The sequence below is a fragment of the Nicotiana tomentosiformis genome, unplaced genomic scaffold (assembly GCF_000390325.3).
Source record: "Nicotiana tomentosiformis unplaced genomic scaffold, ASM39032v3 Un00008, whole genome shotgun sequence".
Taxonomy (NCBI): domain Eukaryota; kingdom Viridiplantae; phylum Streptophyta; class Magnoliopsida; order Solanales; family Solanaceae; genus Nicotiana; species Nicotiana tomentosiformis.
The window spans coordinates 179,578-192,149 of record NW_027174567.1 but is presented as its reverse complement, the minus strand read 5'-3'; the positions used below and the strand labels follow the sequence as shown (position 1 = coordinate 192,149).

Here is a 12,572-nt window from a genome sequence, read left to right as displayed (position 1 = left end):
AGCAAGACCCGCTCACCAACCATGAATGCAACATTATAAACCTTTCAATCCGCATAACTCTTTTGTCTAGATTGGGCTGTATGAAGTCGATCCTGAATCAATTTAACCTTTTACAAAGCATCTTGAACCAGGTCTGTACCCAATTGTCTAGCATCGCCCGGTTCGAACCAACCCACTAGAGACCGGCATTGCTTACCATACAAGGCCTCATATTGCGCCATCTGAATGCTCGATTGATAACTGTCATTGTAAGCAAACATGTTGCGACCAAACACACTCACGCAAGTATACGTGGGCGTCAAGTAATAGAGTAGTGAATAAAGTATCGTTCCCATGAAAACTTATGATTAACTTTTGACTAATTCAAACTCAAATAACTTATTGATTCAAGCGATTTCTTACAAAATAGATGATTTTCTTATTTACTCTTTAAAAACTATCAAGTAATGAAATACTAGAAATCAACCACAACACTTAAATAGTTTCGAATAACAATCAATAGGAGATAATATTCCAGGGTCACGGGTTATCTAACAATCATGTTGCATTCTTAGCTTAAAATAACTAATTAATTTATCTGGATTGTTGATTGAGAGGGTTGATATTACTTATAAGAATCTGTCGAGTCCTTACTCGCCTATTTAATCTAACTTAATACCTATATGTCTATGGAATTAAGATTAACAAGAACGCATTTACAATTCCTATATTGCAATTGAGCAAGGCAATTAGGTATATGTCTATCCTAATTGCAAATCTGTTCCTCGATGTCCGGGTTTAAGAACTTGCTCTATTTAATTCTATATGCATTCTAGAGTTCCCACTTTTGAGTCTCTAGATTCGTAGATAGTATTTCACTATTAGCTACTCAGCAAAATAATTAAAAACAGAATTAAATAAACAACCCAATATGATAAAATCAACTTCGTCAAATTAAACTTCAAACATCAACATTCATGTATACCCATGACCCTAGAACAATAGGGTTCTTAGCCACTCATGTTCATACAATCATCAAAAATAATATTTTTAAACATAAAACTAATCATTACTAGGAAAGGGATGGAAGAATTGATCAAATCCTTGCTTCCGAGTGTTTGGCGCCTCCCTCTTCTCTCTAAATCACGTCATTTCTCTCAAAAATAGGTTTAGGTTGGCTTTTATATGAGTTGGGAGGCGTCTAGGGGTCGAAATAACCGAGTCCTAGTCAAAAAAGGACACTTTCCCGTCTTGAGCGTCCAGGGCAGCGTGGGGCGCTGGCCTTGGAGCTCAAATATTTTGGCTGCTGTAAATTGCGCCACAACGCCCCACGCTGGCTGTGGCCCTCAAATCTCACTTTTTGTGATTTTGTCCCGATTTCGCTCCAGTTCCCGCCTTTTCATCCCAAATTGCATCTGAATGATCCCTACACATAGAAATACCAAAATTTAGCAGAAATAATCATATTAAACATCTCAAATCGTTGAGACATGAGCAAAATGTGAGGCGGTGTATATCAAAATATGCATACATTAAACTGATTATCAACACCCCATACTTCGACTCTTGTTCGTCCTCGAGCAATGGAACTATATTAGCACCCTCAAAACGTACTTAGCACTATGAAAGAGGACTTCACAATTAATTCAATCAAACACCCTACCTTTTGACTGTGATCGATGTCGGGAATTAAGCATAAACACACAAATTTCACATTCTTCCCGTTTTTAAATAGCCCAAGTACACCTAATGTTTTTCAACCAACTCAATGAACTCAAGAAACCTCTCCACAACCACCTTACCTCAAGAGACGACTCATTACCACTAAGCATATTCAGCTCACGCACTCACCCAACACAAGAAAGTGTACAACATCACCAATCCGTCATGAGATCAAGTGTCCTCACCACAAGTAAAAGAGTGAATATCAAAGTAGTCCACAAATTTAAATATGTCATTGAACATAAATTAAGGACATCACACAATTGAACAACATTCACTCACTCTCACAAAGAATTCATGTGCATCCCGTGATTGTACCATAAGCTTGCCCGTAGTGTACATCTCTACTAATCTAAGCTAGCTAAATCTTGGATCAATTAGGACTTTAAGGTTGTAATGTAGGCTAAGAGACGGGTAGGATACATTTAGGGATAGTGACTAACCCTCCTAAGCACTTTAATACACTACACTCACAATTCAAGTGCAATTGCTTCACAACCCATTCATTTGTCATACACCATAACTAACATAGCCCTCTTTTCCATCAAGCACCTCTATGGTTTCACTAGCACAAGTGAGAAAGATTAGGAGGTGTGTATCTTTCTACATTATTTGAACTTTTGTTTGCTCTTTCTTGCAAAACATTTCCTCTCTTTTTTTTCTTTTTTTACACACTCCATACATTGAAGTTCATAAGCTAGTGACCTTTATTCACCATTTTAGTGCACCTTAAGGGCCCTTTCATGGTTCCACTCGAAAGCCACTTCCTAATCTCTTACCTTACTGTTTTTAGCGACTAAGTTCGTTAGGAGGTAAAGGTTCAACAATCTCAAATTAATAACAACTAGGAGTACGGCTTATAATGTGGTTGCCAAGAAAACGGTCTATAGGCTCAAAGGGGATAGCAATGAGAAAATTTTATTTGTCAGTAACAAGCACCTTTATGGTCAAGCAAGAAACGCCTATGTCATCTCCTAGACTAGCACACTTAGTCTCATAAATGCAATATCGAGCCTTTTCTCCTATGTGTGGTCTGATAATCCAGTTCTTGAGGTATCCTTGCCTACTATGAGTTCTGATGTTGTTTAAGCTTTTGTATTATGACAAGCATTTTGCATGTTCGAGTTTCTTCATGCTCTATTAATGTTTGTTTGTAGACCATGTCCACCAAACTGTTTGGTTATCCCATTTTTATTAGGTTCTCATGCTAGAAATCTTCATGTGAGGACTGTACTCTATTGGTTTCCTCTCTATGATTCTACTGAACTCTCATGTGTGAAGTTCTTTATGCTAATTCTAGAGTATGCTTTGCTTTGAAACATTACTTGAAGTAGTTTGTTATCCTATGATGGTCAATCATGTCACCTTAGCTTCTGAAACATACAAGCATGAACATGACTTTTGTATGCCCTATGAACTTGTCAATATGCTTTAGAGAGAACTGATGTTAGTTATGGCTTTGAGAATTCAGTGTGTAGACTTCAAAAGTTGTTTAATTAATCCCATGTATAGTTTGTTGCTCGTGTGGTTAAGTTTTGGATTGTTGGGTAAGTTAGTCCCTCCTTCAGGCTTGGTATGGGTCCATGTCTATGTTTGAGTCATGCAACTGATACACACTGATGTTTTAAGGTGTACCTAGATCTGGGTTTTCTATTTGGGCGAAAAATGAGCTTATTGAAGGCCTCGACGTTGCTGGGTTATTCTCCCTTGGGCCTACTCTGTTTATTGGGCCTGTATTCGTTTTGGTTGTAATATTTGACCATGTATTCTTTATTTCAGGCCTGTAATGATTTGTAAACATACAATTGGAGAGTTAGTGAATCTTGGGAAACAAATCATGGAAATCAACCCAAACAACAATGATATGATGCATCAATAATGAACAATAGAGACTGAGATAAAATAAGCAAGAAAACTATGACTGAGTACAAAACAATAAATTAACAGATAATTTAACATGTACACGACCTCTGTGAGTCCCTACAGTGCCATCATATAATCTAAAAATGATTTGTGGTTCAATTTCTCTACTACATATAGAATGTACAGATAACAACAGATTATTCAACTACTCAGTTTCATGGAATTTGACCAAGTCACAATTCCTACGGAGCACGACCACACGCCCGTCATCTAGCATGTGTGTCACCTCAAAATCGATCGTATAACATATAATCCGGGGTTTCATATCCTCAGGACCAAATTTAGAACTGTTACGTACCTCAATCCAAGCAATTCTTTATTCCAATAAGCCTTTCCTCGCTATTCGGTCTCTAAACGCCTCGAATCTTAGTCAAAATAATATGATACAATCAACATGAGGTATAGGAATCAATTCCATATGAAAATGCTAAATTTCACAATAAAATCCGAAAGTAACTCAAAATATCAACAATGGGGCCCATATCTCGAAACCCAACAAAAATTATAGAATATGAACGCTCATTCAACCATGAGTCCAACCATACAAAAATTACTAAATTACGACATCGGATTGACCTTCAAATCTTCATTTTACATTTTTGGAAGATTTTATAAAAATCTAATTTTTTTCTTCCATAAATTCACGGATTCATTATGTAAATGAGTATGGAATCATGAAATATAATCAATATAAGATAAGGAACACTTACCCCAATGTTTTCCCGTGAAAATCGCCCAGAAGCGCCTAAACTGAACTCCCCAAACTCAAAAATGGGAAAACTCACTGTTTTATAGGGTTTTTATGTCTGTGGTGCCAGAAGTAGCGTGGGGCGCTGCCTGTGGCGCCCTTTCCAGTACCTCCAGAAGTCCCAGCGCCAGGGATAGCGCCCCACGCTACCCTGGAAGCTGACGATAACGAGAAATATTTTTCGGCACGAAAATGGGCATAACTCTCACATACGATGTCTGAATTCGACGATTCTTTTTACTATGGCTCCAAAATTTTAATATGGATCTAATGCTTCAATTAAAACTGAATTTGGAGCTCATTTTCTTAATGTGATACCACTTAATCTTGAATAAACGACGTTGGAACGTTCTACATTCGATGTCGAAACCTATCAAATCAAGTCCGATTGACCTCAAATTTACCACACAAGTCATAAATGACATAACGGATCTAAGAAAATTTTCAGAACTGGATTCCGACCCCGATATGAAATATTCAACTCCCCAGTCAAACTTCCAAACTTAAATTTCCTACTTCGCCATTTCAAGCCTAATTTAACTACGGACTTCCAAAATAATTTTTTCGGACATGCTCCGAAGTCCAAAATCACCATACGGAGCTATTGAAATCATCAAATTTCTATTCAGGGATCGTTTACACATAAGTAAACATCCGATCAACCTTTTCAACTTAAATTTTGTAACAACCCGACTTGTCATTTTGAGTAATTACTCTCCTTTAAACTATTTGAAGTCTTGAATAACTTCCTACGAGGTATTATAACTTGTACACAAAATTTGAGTTCATTCCGGATTGATTTGCTATGTTTCGGCATTGAACCTAGAATGTTCGATGTCGATTCTTCAAGAATATGTGGTATAACATTAAGAAAATGAGCTCTAAATTCAGTTTTGATTGAAGTATTAGATCCGTATTGAAATTATAGAGCTATAGCAAAAAGAATCGTTAAATTCGGACATCGTATGAGAGAGTTATGCCCATTTCCGTATCGGAGGAGATTTCCCGTCGCCGCGAGCGCCCAGGGTAGCGTGGGGCACTAGCCCTGGCGCTGGGAATTTTTGGGTACTGGAAACTGCGCCACAGGCAGCGCCCCACGCTACCTGTGACGCTCAAAAATACCAGAGGCTCTATAAACGGGTTTTTTGACCATTTTTGACAAAAATAGAGTTGGGGAGCTCGGTTTGGGCGATGTTTGGGCGATTTTCACGGGAAAACATTGGGGTAAGTGTTCCTTATCCTATATTGATTATATTTCATGATTCCATACTCATTTACATCATGAATCCGTGAATTTATGGAAGAAAAATTAGATTTTTATAAAATCTTCCAAAAATGTAAAATGAAGATTTGAAGGTCAATCCGATGTCGGAATTTGATAATTTTTATATAGTTGGACTCGTATCAGAACGGGTGTTTGGATTTTGTAACTTTTGTTGGGTTCCGAGACGTGGGCCCCACAGGCGATTTTTGAGCTAAATTTCAGATTTTTATGGAAAATTAGCATTTTCATATGGAATTGATTTCTATACCTCGTGTTGATTGTATCAAATTATTTTGACTAAGATTAGAGGCGTTCGGAGGCCAAATAATGAGGAAAAGGTTTACTGGATTAAAGAATTTGCTTGGATTGAGGTAAGTAACTCTTCTAATCTTGGAGTTGAGGGTATGAACCCTGAATATATGTATTTTGTGAATTATTGGGACGTGACGCACATGCTAGGTGACGGGCGTGTGGGCGTGCACTATATAAATTGTGACATAATTATTTATGTGGAATTTTATAGTTAAATAACCTTGGTATTTTCTATGCGATGTTATGTGTTAAAGAAATTGAGCTGAAAAGCATATTACAAATCATGTTGAGGCTATGTGCCAGTATTATTGGGACCCACAGAGGTCATATTGCTGTGAATTATTGTGTTAAATTGAAAAGTCATACTCAATCATATTCATTTCATTACATATCATAACTCAGTTTTATGACTCTATTTTGATGCATAAAAATGTTTTGGGCCGAATGCCCTGTTTTACTGAGATGCCCGAGTGGCTTGAGAGGTTTATGACTGAGTGAGGCCGAGAGCCTGATTTATGTTTCATATTCATGGGATCGGGCTGCACGCCGCAGCATGTTGCATATTCATGGGATCGGGCTGCACGCCGCAACATGTTTGATATTGGCCGAGGGCCTGATTTGTGAGGATGAGTGTGGATCGGGGCTGCCCGACTACAGCATACCTGAGTGAGGCCGAGGGCCTGAATTGTGAGGATGACTGTGGATCGGGGCTGCCCGCCTGCAGCATACCTTAGTGATTTATGCCATGATTTAGCTTGATATAGTGCTTGGGTTGAAGGATCCCCTCCGGAGTCTGTACACACCCCCAGTGAGTGCAGGTACCTACTGAGTGCGAGTGCCGAGTGCCGAGTGACGAGTGACTGGGAGGCATGAGTGATTGTGAGGTATGCCCGAGTGGCAAGAGTGATTGTGAGGTATGCCCGAGTGGCAAGAGTGACTGTGAGGTTTGCCCGAGTGGCACGAGTGACTGTGAGGTTTGCCCGAGGGGCTGTATATGAGTGATGTTCTGCCCGAGGGGCTGTTTATAATTTTTTATCATTGAGTTGCATTGCATTGGCATGCACACATGACATACAAGCATAGAGATATATTTTTCCTCATGCTGTACAACATCACATCATTCATGAGTTTTCACACATTGTTGACAGATGGGCATAGTGATGCATTTGTTTTACACGGGTTATCCGGAAAGGAAAATAAAACATCTTATTTATTATTGACAAGATTTTGGGAGAAATTTATTATTTTCAAACTATTTATATTATTGGAAACTTCGGCAACGATTTGGGTTTTCACTGAGATATTTAGAAGGAGGAGCTATAATTTTTGAAATCATTATTTGGCTGAGTATTTTATCCCTCAGTTATTTCTGTTATTATTTGCTTTATGTTGTTATGGATTGTTGTGTACTATTGGTTGTGGACCCGACCTTGGTAGAAGCTCGTCACTACTTTCAACCTACGGCTAGGTTTGTTACTTACTCAGTACATGGGGTCGGTTGTACTGATACTACACTTCTGCACATTGCGTGCAGATGTTGGTTATTGTTGTTGCTGTGCTCGATGGTTGCGGGACTTGAAGATGTACCTGCGTTCCTGTTGTAGCTGCCTCTTGTTCAGGGTAGCCTTAGATTTATAAAAGCTCTGTTTATGTAATATTCAAACAGACTATGTATTTATTTCATTTCTGCTTTGTATACTCTATTCTTAGAAGCTCATGATTTGTACTACCAGTTCTTGGGGAGATGTATCGATTTTAGATATTTTCTTTTAATTAATTTCATTGGAATTGGATAGTTGGAAATTGGCTTACCTAACGGGTTGGGTTAGATTCCATCATGACTAGTGAAATTTTGGGTCGTGACAAGTTTCATCTTGGAGACTAAGTGACTCAATTCATTTCAAAACCTCACCAGACCTTAACCAATTACCCTGACGAGTCATATAACTCCCTTAAAGCATAATTTGAGCAGTAAATGGGGGAACAAGGTTGTAATACTCAAAATTATCGGCGCGGGTCATTACACCAGCACTGGGCACATCTGCGAAAGGGCACCGCACTTGTGAGCCCACTTCTGTGGATCGCCTCTCGCACCTGCGACCTTTCCCCACACTGGCCTCCTCTACGCTTGCGATCGCAGAAGCGAGTCCGTTTCTACAAACACGCTGACCCCCTCCTTTTTGTGCTTTTGAGAATGAGATTCTGCACCTGCGGTGCCGCTCCTGAGGCCATTCCCACTGCATGTGCGAATGCACCAGATGCCAACCATCATTAGCTCTTCTCTAACTAGTAATCAAGCTCTGTCGACCCTCTGAATCCTATACGGGGACCCCGAAGTCTCGACCAAACATACCAACAAGTTCGTAAACATAAAACTGACTCGCTCGCACCCTTGGAATGCGGAAAACAATATCAAAACTAAGAATCACAACCCAAAACCAAATTGAATCAACTTATGAACTTCAAATTCTTGCAACTTACTGAACGCGCTGAATCATACTTAAACTAGTCGGAATAACACCAAATTTTGTGTGCAAATCTTAAATCACAATATAGAACTATTCTCTGGCTCGGAATCCCAAACGAACCTTGATAACATCAAAACCTACTTCAACCCAAATTTAAAGAACTTAAAAAACCTTAAATATGCCAATCTTCAATATTAAGCGTTGTAACGCTCCTGGGTCATCCTAAACTCGATCCGAACATACGTCCAAATCCAAAATCATCACACAAACCTATTGGGACCGCCAAATCCCAGTTCCGAGGTCGTTTACTATAAATATTGACCCAAGTCAAACTTCACCATTTTAAGCCAATATTAAGGAACTAAGTGTTTCGATTTCAACTCGAACTCTTCCAAACCCGAACTAACCATCCCCACAAGTCATAAAATAGTAAAAGTACATATGGGTGAGTCTTATTAAAGGGAATGGGGTTTTAGAAAGCAAAATGATCAAAACATCATGCATATTGACCCACGAAAGAATCTCGCCTTTTAATAAATCAAAACAATAATAATATACATAGCTAATAATAATTAGATCAAGATTAAGAATATAAGCACATTTAGTGGCTAGAGATTTATTTTATTAAGTTAGTATAAAATACTTATCCCTACTTGGTCCACTCAATACATACAAAATGTACTAGCACAAGAAGTTGGAATTAAATCATTCCCATAATCAAGATAAAATATATTTACGTTTGATCAATTACATCATTAGATTGTGAACTCAAACTTTATACTTATAAGAACCGATGATTTAATCTTTCTTGTATAAGCTAAACTCTATACACTAAATCATCTACTATATATGCAAATGACACAGACTAATATATGATCTATTAAAACTGTATTAAAATTAAATAAATAATTATTTCATAATAAATACTATATCCAAACCAAACACATGGTTAGTAGTATATATCCCAACAATATCACCTTTCATTCCTTGAAGAAATAGTAGGTAGCATATGATGAGAATTAATTTCTAGTGAGCGGTTAGGCAACAATTGATTTTCTTTTTAATAGTAATGGATATTGGACTTCTTTTACTAGATGTCTTCTAAGAGGCATGACTTTCGGAATTCTAACATAAATTAAAATGAAAAGAATAATAAGGGAAATGTTAAAATATGGAGAGAAAAATAAATAGGTTGCTTGGACTATGAGAGACGTTAAGTCACTTTCTCTAGTCCCTCAATTATATAAATAACTAGTGAATTTGACCGCGCTTTGCGCAGTTATAAAAATAGCAATAAATTTAGAAATAATATTCTTATATACTTAGTAGAGATAGAATAAATAATAATTTTCTTGTATATGCATATAAGTTTTAATTCTTTTATATTGATTAACTAAAAGGGGTAATATTCTTACTGAAATTAGAATTTAATAATTTTTAAGAAACTTTTATTGCTATTAAAATAAAAAGAATTTTTAAGAAACTTTTTCACTTTTAAATATAGGTATGTATTGTTTTCTTATTTAAATTGAAGAAACAAAACATTAAAACTAAAGAAACTAAAAACATAAATCAAGCAAAAATACCATCATATTATTGGTTATATACACTTACATCTTCCAATTTCACAAAAACAAAAGTCAAGTGAAGTACATTGTGCAACTAAAAAAAGAAATCCACAACACACAAATGTGTGCTACAGTGACTCAAGTCTCCAACAGAAGGCAAATGAAAATAAGAACTCCATAGTAAGCAAAAAGTTACTATAATTTTCAGGGTAAACCCAGCCTCTCACGAAAGGCTCATTAACGCGCATTTTCATATCAATGGCAACAAAGATTTTTAGCAAAAACACAACTCAGTGTATAGTATAATATCTTTCTGGACCATCCTTAACCTTAAGAAAATAAATAACAATGAATTAATAATGAAAAATAGTTTCTAGCAAGCTAAAATTCAGAGGTCATAAAGGTGTTCCAATAAATCATTCTCAACAAAATAATTGTTTTTTCAATTGGACAACTACTCTACGTTTGATTTGCTTCTGTTTCCATAGAAAAATTGCAAGCTAACATATGTCAAATTAGAAATTGAAATAGCTATGTATATATTGCACAAAGGAGTGAACAATATGTTAAAATATCTATCTTATATAGTTTACCTTTTAGATGAAGATTTTTCACCAAAATGCCAAAATGTGGATAAGCTTCGTCTGTACTCTCATCATCCAAAATATAATATTTTGTTCAAACAACACCTTCACCTAGACAAAACAAATTCACAATACTATTAATAAGGTGTCATGAGAGGCCAAACGATAAGGTGACAGAAATTGAGGAAGATAAAGATTTTTAAATCAAGAAAATAAAATATGTTAAGAAGTAAAGAATGTTAGAATCGGAAAGCCAAAAGATCAAAGAATATCAAACGAATGGCCAACTCCCCTTGTCTTGTTTGGCTTATATATATATACAAAGATTAAAGAATACATTGGAGTGAGAGAAGAGAGTAATTAGAGTAATTAAGGTAGGGATTGAGAAAGTGACTATTGGAATGCCTAGTAACGTAATAGCACTAATATTTAGTACACCTTAATAGACATTAATCATAGGAATGAAGGAAGGAGAAGTAAACCAAAATATTTAGAGTTATTGGGGAATAAACCAAAAAAAAAAGAGAAAATAGATAAATATGATCCTAGGCCAAAGAAAAGGGTCAACTCATCTCCTATTTTTCCAACTATATATATATATATATTAGATTCAAAGGTAAATACACATTAACATTACATTCATAATTGGGTCAACAACCTTAGTAATAAAGCTAACTACTCATGACACCTAGAATAATCACACTAAGCATTAAAAGTCTTATAGTAAAGAAAGTAAATAAATCTTGTTCACAAAAGCTTCCAAATAATGGTACTATAACAAAGTAGGACAATTTTTAAACCAAGAAACGCCACAAAAATCGTAACTAATCTATTTTTAATGGTCCACAATTGGAGAAATAATTATGACAAAATTATTCCTGGAGTGTCACACACGGCCCGCATGTTGTTCACATTTTGTCTCTTTGTTAAAATCCATTGATTCTTCTGAAGCAAAAAACAAAACAGTAAAAGCTAAAGACTAAACTATGAATTCGCTGATGCTTATGCATGTACGATTATAAGTATTTATGATAGGGCGGACCTACAGTAACATAACAGGTATAGGTATGAATTTCATGACCATGCCGAGTACCAAACCGGGGGAATGAAATAAGTTAAAATTGATGGGTTCCATCTCATTCAATAGCCAAAGTAATAGGCATATGGTTAAAAAAAGATTTTTGGGTTTGGTAGCCAACTATGTTAAATTTCTTTGGTTGAGCCAACTTTGTTGAATTTCTTTGGGTTGGTAGCCAACTTTGTTGAATTGTCAACATTGAAGAAAAAGAAGGAAAAGTGTGTACAAATTATCAAATATAGTAGGCTTTAGAGAGTGAGACTTCGGCTATAAAAGGAGAGCTTCAACTCTCATTTCCACACACTAACAAAGAGAGAAAGAAAGAGTGAGGTTTCGCAGACAAGGTATAAGAAAATAGTCTGTGAGAAAAATAGAGAGTGAGCGATATTATAGTGAGGTGAGAATATCAAAAGAGGGTTATTTCTTTTGAGTGTTGTAGTGGTCTTTAGAGTATTTTACTCGAACCTACAAAGTGTAAAATTTCTTACTATAGTGATATCAGTTGCTCGTCTCGGGGCCGTGGTTTTTTTCCTTGTTCAAAGGGTTTTTCACTTAAAAATCTTGGTGTCGTTGTCACTCTTTTTCTTGCTAATTACCGTATCTCAGTGCTACGTGATTATTCCGCTTCTATTACTGTGAATATTATTTTTGTAGAGGGTTTATTCCCAACAACTGGTATCAGAGCACAGGTTCTGCTCGTTCACAGAAATACTATTCACTATCGGTAGTATTTTTGTTACGACCCGAAATTTCCCACCGTCGGGACCGTAATGGCGCCTAACATTTCACTTGCTAGGCAAGCCAACGTTAGAAAATCATTAAACCAATTCCTTATTTTCATTCAGTAATTAACAATAATTAACTAAGATGAAATATAATAAGTGCAGAATATCATAAAATCGTATTAATTACTACCACCCGGATCT

At 36.4% G+C, this 12,572-nt stretch overlaps 1 long non-coding RNA gene across 1 annotated transcript; it reads right to left on the bottom strand.

The window, feature by feature from the left end:
• Nucleotides 1-923: 923 nt before the first annotated feature.
• On the bottom strand, nt 924-10,936 carry LOC138903817 (uncharacterized). Its single transcript, XR_011413174.1, has 3 exons — nt 10,578-10,936; nt 3,923-3,989; nt 924-1,405 (listed from the first exon to the last, which is right to left on the bottom strand). It is a non-coding gene; the product is annotated as an uncharacterized lncRNA (long non-coding RNA).
• Between the last annotated feature and the right edge of the window lie 1,636 nt (nt 10,937-12,572).